At 36.0% G+C, this 13,014-nt stretch overlaps 1 protein-coding gene across 8 annotated transcripts in view; it reads left to right on the top strand.

The window, feature by feature from the left end:
• Cask (peripheral plasma membrane protein CASK) overlaps window positions 1-13,014 on the top strand; it is a 240,234-nt gene that overhangs the window by 91,767 nt on the left and 135,453 nt on the right. The gene's annotated exons all lie outside the window — the stretch shown is intronic.

Genomic DNA, 13,014 nt, shown 5'->3' with positions numbered 1-13,014 from the left:
CTTTACACGATTATCAATCTACGTGTCTTATTAAAACGCGTACATTTTAGGCTGGAAAATTTTAGGTTTTTCCCTGTTTTACAATTAAAACGACCAAGACAGACATAGAAACGCCGATTTTGTCTATCTTCGTTGTTCTAATTTTAAAACAAGGAAAACAGAACGAAAGTCGTTCGTTTGTTTCCAGCCTAAGATTTGTTTCTAGGCTACGTAACAATATGGTTCTTGTTAATCGCAACTTTGTGTCTCACGTTCTTATCAGAGAATTTGAAGGCAAACAATTAGTTTCATCCCTCAAACGTCTTCAATTTCGAATATTATATATATTTATTTATTTCGTTGGTAAAGATGATTCTTATTATAATAAACCTGTACGCGATAGATTCTAAGTAAGTAGTGTTATTTTAATCCGGTTGAAAGTTGCGAAACTGTGCAGCCCTTACAACAAAAAAAGGTCGGTTTGTAACAGGAATTTACGCCTTCGCTATGGAGTAACTATAAAAGTTTTTAACGTGTAAAGATAATCCTGGTTCACACGATAAATAAGCCTATAGGAGGCTGCCAGGAGTTTGAAAAATGTTGTTTCGAGATAAACGGATTTAAAGTTTTGTTGTGCGCGCAGTGTTCGAATATATAGAGAATTCAGTTCATCGTTTTATAGCCCTGCCAATTTTTTGAATTTAGATAATCAATTTATCGGTATATATTCACTTTGCCTACAATTTTAACGACATACGACAAAAGAACTTTTCTGAGAGTTCCATTATATATATATAATAATATATATACATATAAGGTTTCAAAAAACGTATATAGAGTTGATGCATTAGGTAGATACACAAGAAAACTCGACATTTAGTAGCGCGGTTAAAGGGTACACAAAGATTCAACCAGTCTCTGGTGATTTGAGCATTCTCGGTTAGGAACGAAGGTCGGAAGACAAATTGGGGTGTAAATTAAACGAATAAATTTGAGCAGTCGGAGTAAACACTTTGTAAACGAGGCAGTGGAGATTCTCCCTGTACGAAACACAAGTTGCTCGGTCACTAATGGCATTTCTTTTAGGGGATGATTCTACGAAACAAAATAAAACAAAAATTAGAAGTGACAATATTACGATATTCTTCGATAAACTTCGTTTCCGATTTATCAGTTTTAGCAAATGCGCGGGAGATTTTAACAAGCCGAAAAATAAAAAAGCCTCAGACGCAATTTGATTGTTCTTGACTTTCGTCTTATTTTAGTTTTAGATCATCCCCAAAACGCGTTACCATTGTCGAACAACCATGAACGATCTGTATAGTGAACGATCTACGAAAAGGAATATGATACTCCTGAACGTACTGGTTACGTAAGTCGCGAATCGAGAATATGCGGCATATCCTGAATAAGAAATAGAGACAGGAAGCTGTATTAAATTTAATACAGTGACCTTGTTTCGCTGATTCTGGTAGCGTTCAGTTACAAATATAAATTCGAATTATCATATTTTCAACGATCAACGCAGAACTTTTGAATTAAGAAGCCTTTGCATTTGACGCTTTGAGAATACGCTGTTTACGATTATTGTTTTTGACAAGCGTCAAAATTTTACTTGGGGAGTATTATTTGTTAACGAGAGAAGTGGAATTCTGGTTCGTTTCCTGGATCAGTTTCTTGCGTTGTGCAAACTCTTGTCCATTATTTATTCCTCTCGAAGATCGTGAATTTTCTCTTTACGTCACGATAGTATCAGTTAGATCTTACCTTTTTCCTAACCCATTATACAGTTTGAAAGAACATTCTTGGCCATTTTTTTGTGACAGCATTGTTTAGAAAGAAAATAAGTAAAATAATAATTGGATGAACAGATTTTTATAATTTATTTATTTCAGAGACGAGTAATTTGTTATTCCCATTGTCGTTTACAGCATTGGTCGATTATTATAAAATAGTATAATGATCATATTTTGGTGTAAGTCTTTAATTCTTTGTACGGTTATACAATAGCTTTGATAGTAAAAGACTTTTCATACCTTTTGCATACATTTTTCTCACTCAACTTCCGTCAGCTAAGTGCTCGTTATGTCACTCACCAACCTGAATAGCCCCGAATGAGAAATCGTTCTTTGTAATATTCAGTTTTATCTTGACATCGCGGCAACTTGATACAAACTGAAAATTAAATGGACCAGTATGTCTGGTAAAAAGTAAATTATGCCACTGTTAATTCTATTTTTAATTTATTTATTTACAAAAAATCATCTTCCTTTAAGTCATCCACTATTTAGTCTATCTGTTCGATATTAATAACAAAATGTGGATCAATATTTGTTTCAAACTCCTGTTGGTTGCTATTGCAGATGTAAATGAAAACCAATTTAAAAAAAATAAAATATTCGCAGAAATCGTGGAAAGCGATTTTGATGAAAACGATGGATATTTTCAATGTAAATGTACCAGTAATTATTATAGAATCGAAAAGGGGCTTCTTCGTTAAAAAAATACGTGAAAAATGAAGAATACTATTACTTTTGTTCGATGCTTCGTTTTCGAGATAATTAAATTTGAAAACGTGACTGACGCGTCTGATCATAGCTCGTTATTTCTACTTGATATCCAAATCACAGTCTATTGTACCCATTCTCTCGAAAACAGAACCTTCTATGACAAACATTTATTTTGCGTTTTTGATTTAATTTTTCACGTATAATTGCCCCGCTTTTGTTTTCCTAATTATATTTTTTAAATAATCGATTATATACGTCTAATGTTTTACACATAGTGTATATATTCTATTATCTTACCGAAATACGTTAATTTGGTAGGGGATAGATAGAGTCCTTCCTTAGGCCAGTGTCTAACGTCACGTTTACGCTACCTTGATATATTCAATTGCTTCGTGTATTACGTTTCCTTTGAGGGTCTCTTAAACAAGATTATCCAAGCAACTGCAGTGATCGCGTCTGGAGAATGCGCCTGTGACGTGACCATGAGAGGACCGCATTGACGGATCCATTCATGATTATGGATTTTGGCTCGTGTTCTGTGCTTTCACTAAATTAGAAACATTACATGGAGCAATATAGAACGCCCTCGTTATCATTGATCGAACTTTGTTAAATTTTCGTTGCACGGATTAGATAATTTATGAACACAGTTCTGTAAGAGTCTCTTCTTGAACTAGGTCATGCCAAGGTCCTAGAAAAAGAGCACGTCCATCGTTTTTGTCATTCGATGACAAGATTAATTTTTGTTTTAATGCTCTTTGCCGTGTAGAACGATTCGTCATTCTGTAGACGGTTCGTTTTTATCATTTTCACACATTATTATAAAATCTTTTGTTACTGAATTAATTTTGCAGTTAGTAAGATAAAATTCTTCGTGAAAAATTAAAGTAAAAATGTAGTATAACATTTGTGTGTGCGTTGGATTATTTTCGAAAAAATGAATATTAAGTACTCGACTGAGAATATATGCAAACATAGATTATTAATTGGAAACATTTAAATCGAGTCGTACCAGATCACTGTCGATGCTTCAAAACGCAAACTGAAGTGGAATAAACGGCTAATGGTCAGACACAATCCCTAAATCACACTCGTTCGCACGCGTGTCCCACGAGTTTTAAAAATCAATTTACTCGGAAACGATGCCTCGAGCGACAAAATTTTATTGCACATTTTCGATGTACTTTTTTGAGAAGAATTACTCCCCAGCCGATAGTAATGAATTTTACGGGACGTTCTGCACCGTAGAAAGGATAATATTCTTGCTATACCGGTATGGTATTTTGTTAAATTATTAAAGTCCAGTTACCAGGTACTCATGGGAGCTTTTAGTAATAAAGTTTAATCGTAAAGCGACTGTAATTAATGCTGCAGTATGTTTTAGAAATAATCCATTCTTGTGTATAGTAGGATTTTCGAAAGTTATCGTTGAAGTTTAAGCAACGCTGTGACGTACGCTCCGTGGATGGAAAAGCTATCTAGAGAAAAGACAATATTGTTACGACAGTAATACCGTTTCTATTATCATAAATGATGAACCTGGAGAATACGTTGTAAAGAATAGAGGAAAGCAAGAATTTTTATACTTAAAGAGAATTTTAACTACTCTCGTCTTTTTCGTTGGTGTTTATGCGCAAAACATTTAATCTCTCCGAAATTGCAACATGAGAGGGTTAATTATTCAGTCTTTTAGTGTTGGGGTAAAAAGCTCCTCTGGTGCAAAGTCGTTTAAACTCGCTTTCGAGAAGAGCAAAGGAGAAAATGAATTTATTCTTGCTCTCCAATTAGCGGTCTCAGAGTGTACACAAGGTTGCCGTTTCGTAGTCGCAACATTTGTTTCTTGATGCTGTAAACAATCAGAAGAAATTGATACAGCAGTTTTGCAATAGATGTTATTTCAGTCTGGGCAGTTTCACGAATTTTGTTCGCCGCTGCTATTAATGAGAACACTCGGAAACAATGGAAACAATTTATTCTGTTTTAATTACAAAAATTTTCTTAAAGTTTCATACTTTTAAATTTAATATAAACGTACAGGAATTGAACATACAATTGGAGAATAATTCTGACGAAGGCTGCTATTTTCAAGCAAAAGTGTGTAAAATTAAATCCAAACGAAAGTTGAATATTTTTAAACAGAACTTATCTCACGAACATAACAAAATATGAATTTGAAATTTGTATCAAACTGTGATCATAGTCAGGCTTATGTTGACGCAAGAATAAGGGGTACGAATTCAAAACATTTTCCATGGTAAACAGCATCGAGTTTCTACGTGTGCAGAGATTAGTGCAAAACACACGCGTAGCAATTAAAAAGGGTTGATTTTAGAAGCCGTCTTAATTATGTTCTGCGCCACACGTTGCTCGCGTGGGAACGTGGCTTAAGTGTACGCGCGACCCTTGGGGTTTCAGTATCATTTTTCTTGAAAACAAAGCCGCGTGGGAAAGAACTTGGTTCTTTGTTTTCGACGTATTGTCTGTCACAGTTTCTGCAGCGCCCTTTAGTAGGAATCTGTTCCGTTCCTGACCTTACTTTTGTTTATTGTTGTACCAGAATCTGGAATTGAATCATAAATGCAGCCGAATTCCAGGTTGGCAAATGTCCTCAGTAACGGTAAATGAGAACTTTATATATACCCAGTTAACGGATCTTCATCCAACGTATTCTTTGTCTTTTGCACGTCAAGTGAGAAAAACATTGTTAAAACTGATTAGTCAGGCAAAACGATGTGACCCAATTGACGATCTCTGATTTTTATAAAACTTGGTACACAAATATTTGTGATGTAAACTACCCTTAAAGTTGTAATGATTTAGTTAAATACTAAACAATGTTGAGTTACTTATCGAGTCTTTTGCTTGCAAATGTTTCAAACTCGCTGGTTCGTACGTTCTTTGCGTTGTCTTTTCTATTTCTTGGATCGATCCTTGAGCGTTTGAACGGTTCGCTGTCGCCGCACTGTCGTCGCACGTTTATGATCTCGTCGTCTTCTTTTACGTGCACGAAATACGAACGGACAAAGAGTGCACTGATTTCGCTAGTTTCGCTGATTTTCAGGGAATAACCATATCATTGGCTGTTCCACCATCGTTACGTTCCGCTCCAACGCAAGAACTCGCATTCCCCGTGAAACTGGCGTACGACTCCGCCATCGATGTATATTGGTGGCAATTTAAGCCGGTATTTTCCCGAAATATCTTTCCCCAGAGCGATACGCGATTGCGTTTCACGTTCCAATTTCAGTGACATGACCGCTCGCTTCATGTATCACGATCCATCATTTCTCGGATACGTATCTGCTGGTATACCTATCGCGAAAATCGTCGACGAAGAGTTAGTGATATCTATAATGCCGGATATGTAATTACTATTTTTACTGTTACCCTAACTTCTGTTGATTTCGACTTGACTCTCATGAGAGTCCACGCATAAACATTCCAAAGATATTAATTTTCTTTAATACAAGGTGATAAGAAAATTTAAAAATCTTTCTCATTTTTCCAAAATGTTATTTCTTCTAAACGGTAATTGATGGTATTACGTTAGCTGAACTATAAAAATGGCCGAGTTAAAGCTCCGAGAGCTGCATTCACGAACTGCAATTCGGGAAGAAGTGCATTGAATAAAAATCGATATTTAATCTCAAGACATGAAAATAATTCCATGAGATATTCTGTCGAATAATGCGATGATAGAATAAATTTCAACATTAATAATACATTTTTTCAATGTCAATGTTAAAAATGAAATTTCATTTTACAATTGTGTAATTTGCCAGACTAGAAATTTGCTTCTTACATTTATAAATCATAAAAGATAGTTATTATTAGAAAAATAGATGTATCAGTTCCCAGCACTGGTAATTTTTTTATTGTCAATTGTTGAAATGATCAGGTTCGTAACGTTGAGAGTGGAAGTGAAGCTCGTCTCACTAAAATTGAATCCAGTTAGTTATTATGATTATCTAGTAAGCAGTAATCATAGCTAATGAATAATACAAGTAATTAAAATTGATGCAATTATGTGACACGATTGACCCATTAATCACGGAATGGCTACATTTTTGATTATGATTGAATCGATATGTTAATAATGGGGCATTAATAATGATGCTCAATATTAAATATGTGAATGGGTGAATAAATTAATTATGATATCGAGACTAATGAATTATGAAATAAATACAATTCTCGTTTCCAACAGATCGTGCCACGAATATAAACTTAATATACACTCAGTATAATTAATGCAAAATCTGTATAATATTTTAAAAGTCGAGATATATTAAATCGTACGATCCTAGTCTAATTCGTGACAACGTCTGTAAAATTCCCAATGTTTCCCTTGCTATTGTTGTCATACTTCCTATCCATTGCTCCTTGTCTATCATCGTCGACCCGACAACTGACTCCTTTGTTGTTACTCGTGTACCTCTATCATGCTCGTCTTCGCGCTTTCATTCTCTAACACCCATTTTACTTCTTGCCCTACTTGTCGATTCCTCTGTCATCCGTTTTCCCAAGTTATTACCTAATTACCCCACACTGGTCTATTGTCTGAACCAAATGTGAAAGAACGATTTGTTTACCAATGGGTTAAAAGATTCAAATAGGATATGGTGAAAAGCAAAATTTGTAATAAATACTCCAAGACTATGTCCACTTACGTTCATACTAACCACGTTGTTCTGTGTCTAATGACACAATCGAAGTGTTGAATTTGGCCGATTACGAAGTATGAATACGCGTCTCGATAAAACGAGAAACTGTTTTATCTGAAATGTCAGGAAATTTTCAAATTAAGCGATAGAAGCTATTATATTTTGGAGACTTGTTGTATCGTTCACAATGCGACGAAATAAGCGTGCTGTTGTGGCGACCAATTGGTAACGCATCCAATTAGCGTTCATTAATTGACACTGTGTAATTAACTATAATATAAACACAGTTCCGATTCAGCGTGATTTCTCACTGATCCTACCACTAACGCGTGGGTAGAAATTGGGACGCATAGAATGGTATGCGAGTTTCACGCGCGATAAATAATGCTAAACGTTGACGTATTCGTTCATGTAAGTTATATTTAACGATATTTAGAATAAGACTAACGATATAGTGAAATTGTCATACTTATTTTCTTACCTATATCTATTTACTTCTAATTATTGCATTCTTCAATCAATTTTCTGCCTCTGAAACATTGACATATTCGTTCATGTAAATTATATTTAATTATATTTAGAATAAGACTAACGATATAGTGAAATTGTCATACTTATTTTCTTATCTATATCTGTTTACTTCCAATTATTGACACATTCGTTCATGTAAATTATATTTAACTATATTTAGAGTAAGACTAACGATATAGTGAAATTGTCATACTTATTTTCTTATCTATATCTGTTTACTTCTATTTATTGCATTTTTCAATCAGTTTTCTGTCTCTGAAATTGTAACCATAAACCAAAGATTTTAATTTTCGTTGGAGGATGAAATTCGAGGAGGATGGGTTCCTCGATAAGTCCTTGGCAAGATTTCGATTAGGCCTTTGGCAAGCTAATGTCGCATTTCTGTCACACGCTGTTACTTTGTCGGATAAATCATGAGGAGCTATACAAGTGAGATTTCGGTGATAGAGGATAATGGAAGGCAAGGAAGTTGGAATCCACAGAGGTATCCATAGGCTGTTGTCTGATTTATAGGTTGATTGCGAAATTCCTGGGAGACAAGAAGGCTTTGTTTCGAAAATGGCTGAGTTATCACATAACTTCCTCGTAAGCACAAAGTATATAAACCTGAATTAGAAATTCTTTTGCGTTTATCGTCCGTTAGTTGATTCTTGAATACTTATTTCATTTCTTACACTGTTTTCTTTTACAATTATTAATCTTCCCAGAGAATAAATTTTGGCGATAAGAGGATCGTGCTAACTCCATTCGTTACACGTTTCGTGCAATTATCTCGTCGTTCCCGACAGAGCAAATAGAATTTCGTTTATTAATATTGAAATTTCCAGTTAGTAATAAGCGTGGCAACGAACGAGTTTCAATTATTTATAGAGCACTTTCGGCTCGTCGGGAGTTGAACGATGTTAAGAATCAGCGTCGAAGGATAAGAACGAAAACAGACGGGTAACGGGCACCGGAGCAAGAAAATAAATATTTTTATTCCGAAATGAGAAAAGTTCAAGATGGCCGTGGTTGTTCTAGCTCAGGAGACTCGTAACACAGGTGCCAGGCGCGGTTTCATCTTGCTTGTTTGCGATCCTTTGACCGTCTTTTTTCAGATGCGCGTTAAATCGATGACCGACTTTGCTGCACGTTACCATTTTCGAATACACTTTTCAGACCCTACGAAGAACCCTTTGGCGCGGTCCATTGCTCGCAGGTATTTACGTTCGATCTAGAATACGTCTCGAATCGATCTATAATAAACATATATCATGAAACTCTGACTTCCAAGGGGAGAATTCACTTCCATGACGACCGAGGAGACACTCTCTTTGATTTCAACCAACGACTTTCATTTCCTTGAACGTATCGATAACGTGTATCGAGTTATCCTTCAAAGACTCTATCTCGTGGACGCGTTGCTACGATTTCTTCCAATAGCACCTGACCTATTTATACGACTATTTCGCGCGCACCTTTTTCACCCGAACAGAATCAGGAAATCATCGGTTGGAACGACGAATGAAAATCGAAGATTTATTCGTAAATAACGAATACGTTCGATAGTGGTAATAATGATTCTAATAAAAGCGGATTTCTAGTGTATAATAAATTCTCTATAATTATAATCAGATAAAATTATGCAACTTGTATTAACTTAGACTAGTGTATCTATTTCGGTAGCCTCTGCTTTGTTTTCGATATATCTTTAGACTCTATACTCGGACGAGAGAAATTGCCAGGGCATACGCCTACTCTTTCTTCTCCTTCACCTTTCTTCCTGTCCAATGCAAAACAACTTTTAGTTAAAACTCTTTTTCCATCCCCAATAATGTAGAAGTTACTCGGATGATTGATCTTATGCGATTCATCCTGCATGTCGTGCTATAAAAAAAAAAAAGAGCAAGGTGAAAAAGGTAAGACAGGAAGTTCAAACTGAAAAAGGTCAGACATCGAGTTTAATACTTAAATCAAGGAAAACGTGCCTCGCTCTAGCGCTTCGTTGAACCATTTACGCGTAAGTGGAACAATTTTTGTCGTTAGTCGGGCGCTTCGATCCACGAAAATTGCGCCAAAATTTGTCCCTCCGGTAAAATAAACCGGAAAAGTGCTCGTTATACGCGTTCGTATCGTTCGTTCCTTTGTTTGCAGCTAATTTTCGGAAAACGAAAGCGGTTCGTTTCGTCGAATTTGTACGAGCAAACAGTGAAACGTGATAAAAACTGTCGAGCGTGTTATCAAAGAAAAATCAGCGAAAAGGCGCGGATAGGAGAAATTTCATTCATTGAGTAACGTCGTTCATCCGCGTCACTGACTTCTTTCACGAGAAACGGATCGCGAGTCATGAAGTGCGTCTGCGAGAATGAATGAGCTTTCTGAACTGATGACTTTATAGTCGAGTTATTCTTTTTCACAGGCTAGAAAAGAACCGTGGATCGCAAGTAAACGACGAGTAATCCTCTGTTTGCGAAGCCAGCCAACTTTACGATTTACAAATGCGTGCGATAAGCCTTTGAAAGGTCGAAGACGCGTCCCATTTAATGTCAAAAGCTCTCTGTTACACGCCGCTGATGGAAATCGTAGACACTTTCAGTCTTTAACCTTTTATCTGCTGCGTTCGTGTAACAATTATATTATGGGTGATTAAAGAAACCGTCAGGTATATCAACATCTTGTATACAAATTTAAATTCATTTTCAATTAAATAAATAATTTATAATTCAGTTTTATCGTACACCAGTTCTTTGGGCGCATAGAGTTGCAACAGACTTCAAAATAAACATAGAAGATAGTATAAATTATAGTAGTTGTTATATTCTTCGGATGGAGGATGAAATGCCCTTTAAAACTAGTGTTCATTCAAGTCGATAGCCTAATTAGTTTCGGAGATATAAGGGTTCGAAGCATTTGTTTACTTTTCATTGTTTACATCGACGCGAGGACATTGACCACACATGTAAATAATAAATTCTTGGAAATATTACAACTTCCTGGTCATGAATGTCTCAACTTATGTGCGAGAGAGAGGTCTAACGCATTAAACGGAGACAGAGATGGTCAAATTAGAAAAATTATCCTTTCACTTAAATTACGATATTTCCAAAACGAAAAATCAAATCTATATAAAACAAAAACCATTTTAAAGGGGAGTAAAATTTAACTATTTTTAATACGCATGTTTAGACTATTCTAACACAGTGAAAACTGAAGATTTTCTCCTTTCATCTTTGCTATATATTTCCTATTTTTAAAAATTTGTCCAATTTTTTACAAAAAAATATAGTCGTGGTAGGTTTTGTGTTAAACGCCTGTGTGTGTGGTTTCACGAGTTTAAGCAGAGGGAAAATAAAAGGGAACAAGACAAAGGGATGCTGATTTGCATTAATTTGAAATTAATTTCCACACTTATTATGAAAGATCAGATCAAAGAAAGAGAACAGAATGTATCAGACAAGCTTTTGATTGAAGGATACAGAATCCTTTGTTGAAACGTGGCACAATTAATTTTGAATGTTTCAACGAAGAAATTGAAGTTATTATTAGAGCACAAAATCCGCGAGGTTACACAATTATTAGCGTTGCAGTCCACCAGGAAGGATAATGGTCTATAAAACGATGTCATTACGTTGGTAGGAGGCTCACTGTCGTCGTATAATCCAGAAATTACTGCTGCCACATTGACCCCGATACTAGCGCGAGTGATCTTCAATATGTCTCCTTGCAATGGTGATTTCGGCTTACTGGCTGTTTAATATCTACTCTCTCGAGGTTCACGTTACCCGGTTAGACGACGTTCCGACAATTCTCTGGTGGTTTCTTTTCTTCCTGATTAATTCCCTATCCTATTTTTGAAAATGCAATCTCAGACAGCGAATCGAGGACACTGCGGACATTTGTCGTTTCCTTTTCTTTGCTATAATGCGGTAAAACTCCTCAACTTATTTCTGAAGATAGCTTTTGATAATTGGATCGAAAGTCGCTGTGTACAGGAAGAATTCTCTTCTATTTTCGGTATATCTTATGTTACCAAATTTGCGTGGATTCTTTAAACTGGGAATTCAGTTTTGGAATATTTAAAGTATAAACATTGGTTTAGTTCTGCCAAACAATATTACTGCAACGATAACGATAAGAAAATATTTGGTACAAGCTACGATATTCTGATTATTTCTGTCGACTTTCGGTTCTGTTACAGAATACCTCTTCGGTTGCTTTAATAATGTGGTCGAACTCCTTAACTCGCCTCTAAATATAGCGTTTCGTAACGAAATTGGAAGTTACCTAATTCCATGCAGCGATCGTTATTGACTTTTCCAAGAATAATTTATCGCCACTTTCTTTCTTTCTATCCTTCGTAGGAATTTAAAACCGACGTCGAATCCATCGGTTCGCGCGAATACGCTTAAAAGACTTTCCGACTGCTCGATTGCACAGTTCCGCCTTGCGCCGATTCCCATTTTCTCGTTAACACTCAGACGGGAACAACCAATTTCAGAAACCGTGAACCGAAGTCAGCAATTAAACACTTCCCGTTGTCCATTGTTTTCCCTGGAGGATTAATTATTGTCCAAACGGACTAAGTGTTTCGATACACAACGCTCGAGGACCCATCGAACCACGCAATAATCCTTCGAGTGTCAGTACGCCGGAAGTTGGCAAATACGGTTCTCTTCCAGCGGGATCGCTACTAATTCTCAAGCAACGAAATTCACTGCAGCGATTCGATTTCCGTTTCAACGGACCAGCTTGATGACTTTGGCTAATGGCGAGCGTCGCCCAATTGTTAAACGCTTCCAATCCTGTCAAATACCTTTTGACACGCGCGTACCGAAATCAAAAAATCAGTTATTACGAAAAAGGAATTTATTTTTTTCTTTAAATTCCTGAAAGATTTCATTAGCAGCTTCAAAAATAGTCTTTAATCTAGCGGATGATTCCGTACATTTCTGATGAATTCGTACTCGTATCGACTTCCCAGCAATACTAATTCCCGGGTGACTCCTGGCGCGATGCTTCCGTTTGAATTCATCTCGCTTGATTTAATTTATTTGTTAAAGAGATTAACCTGGCAGCTTTTGCACTCTCGAGGATTTATACTTAGCTTTCGTATTACGAAATGAAAGATACACAGAGAGTCCAGGGAGAAGTGTCGATAGATAGATTCTACAAGCAATTGCATAAACACGTATCATATTCGTGAAGATTATAACAATCAACAGATTGTCCAAATTTACGGGAATAACATTACATAACTAAGTTTTAGTTAATAGTGGGTTTTAAACTTTTCAGACAGGATTTCCAGAGATTTTTTCTACATTCGTAGTTCCCCTTAAAGAAAAGCAATTGTA

Source organism: Colletes latitarsis, chromosome 5, assembly GCF_051014445.1.
Source record: "Colletes latitarsis isolate SP2378_abdomen chromosome 5, iyColLati1, whole genome shotgun sequence".
Taxonomy (NCBI): Eukaryota; Metazoa; Arthropoda; class Insecta; order Hymenoptera; family Colletidae; genus Colletes; species Colletes latitarsis.
This window is presented reverse-complemented; position numbering and strand designations above follow the sequence as displayed.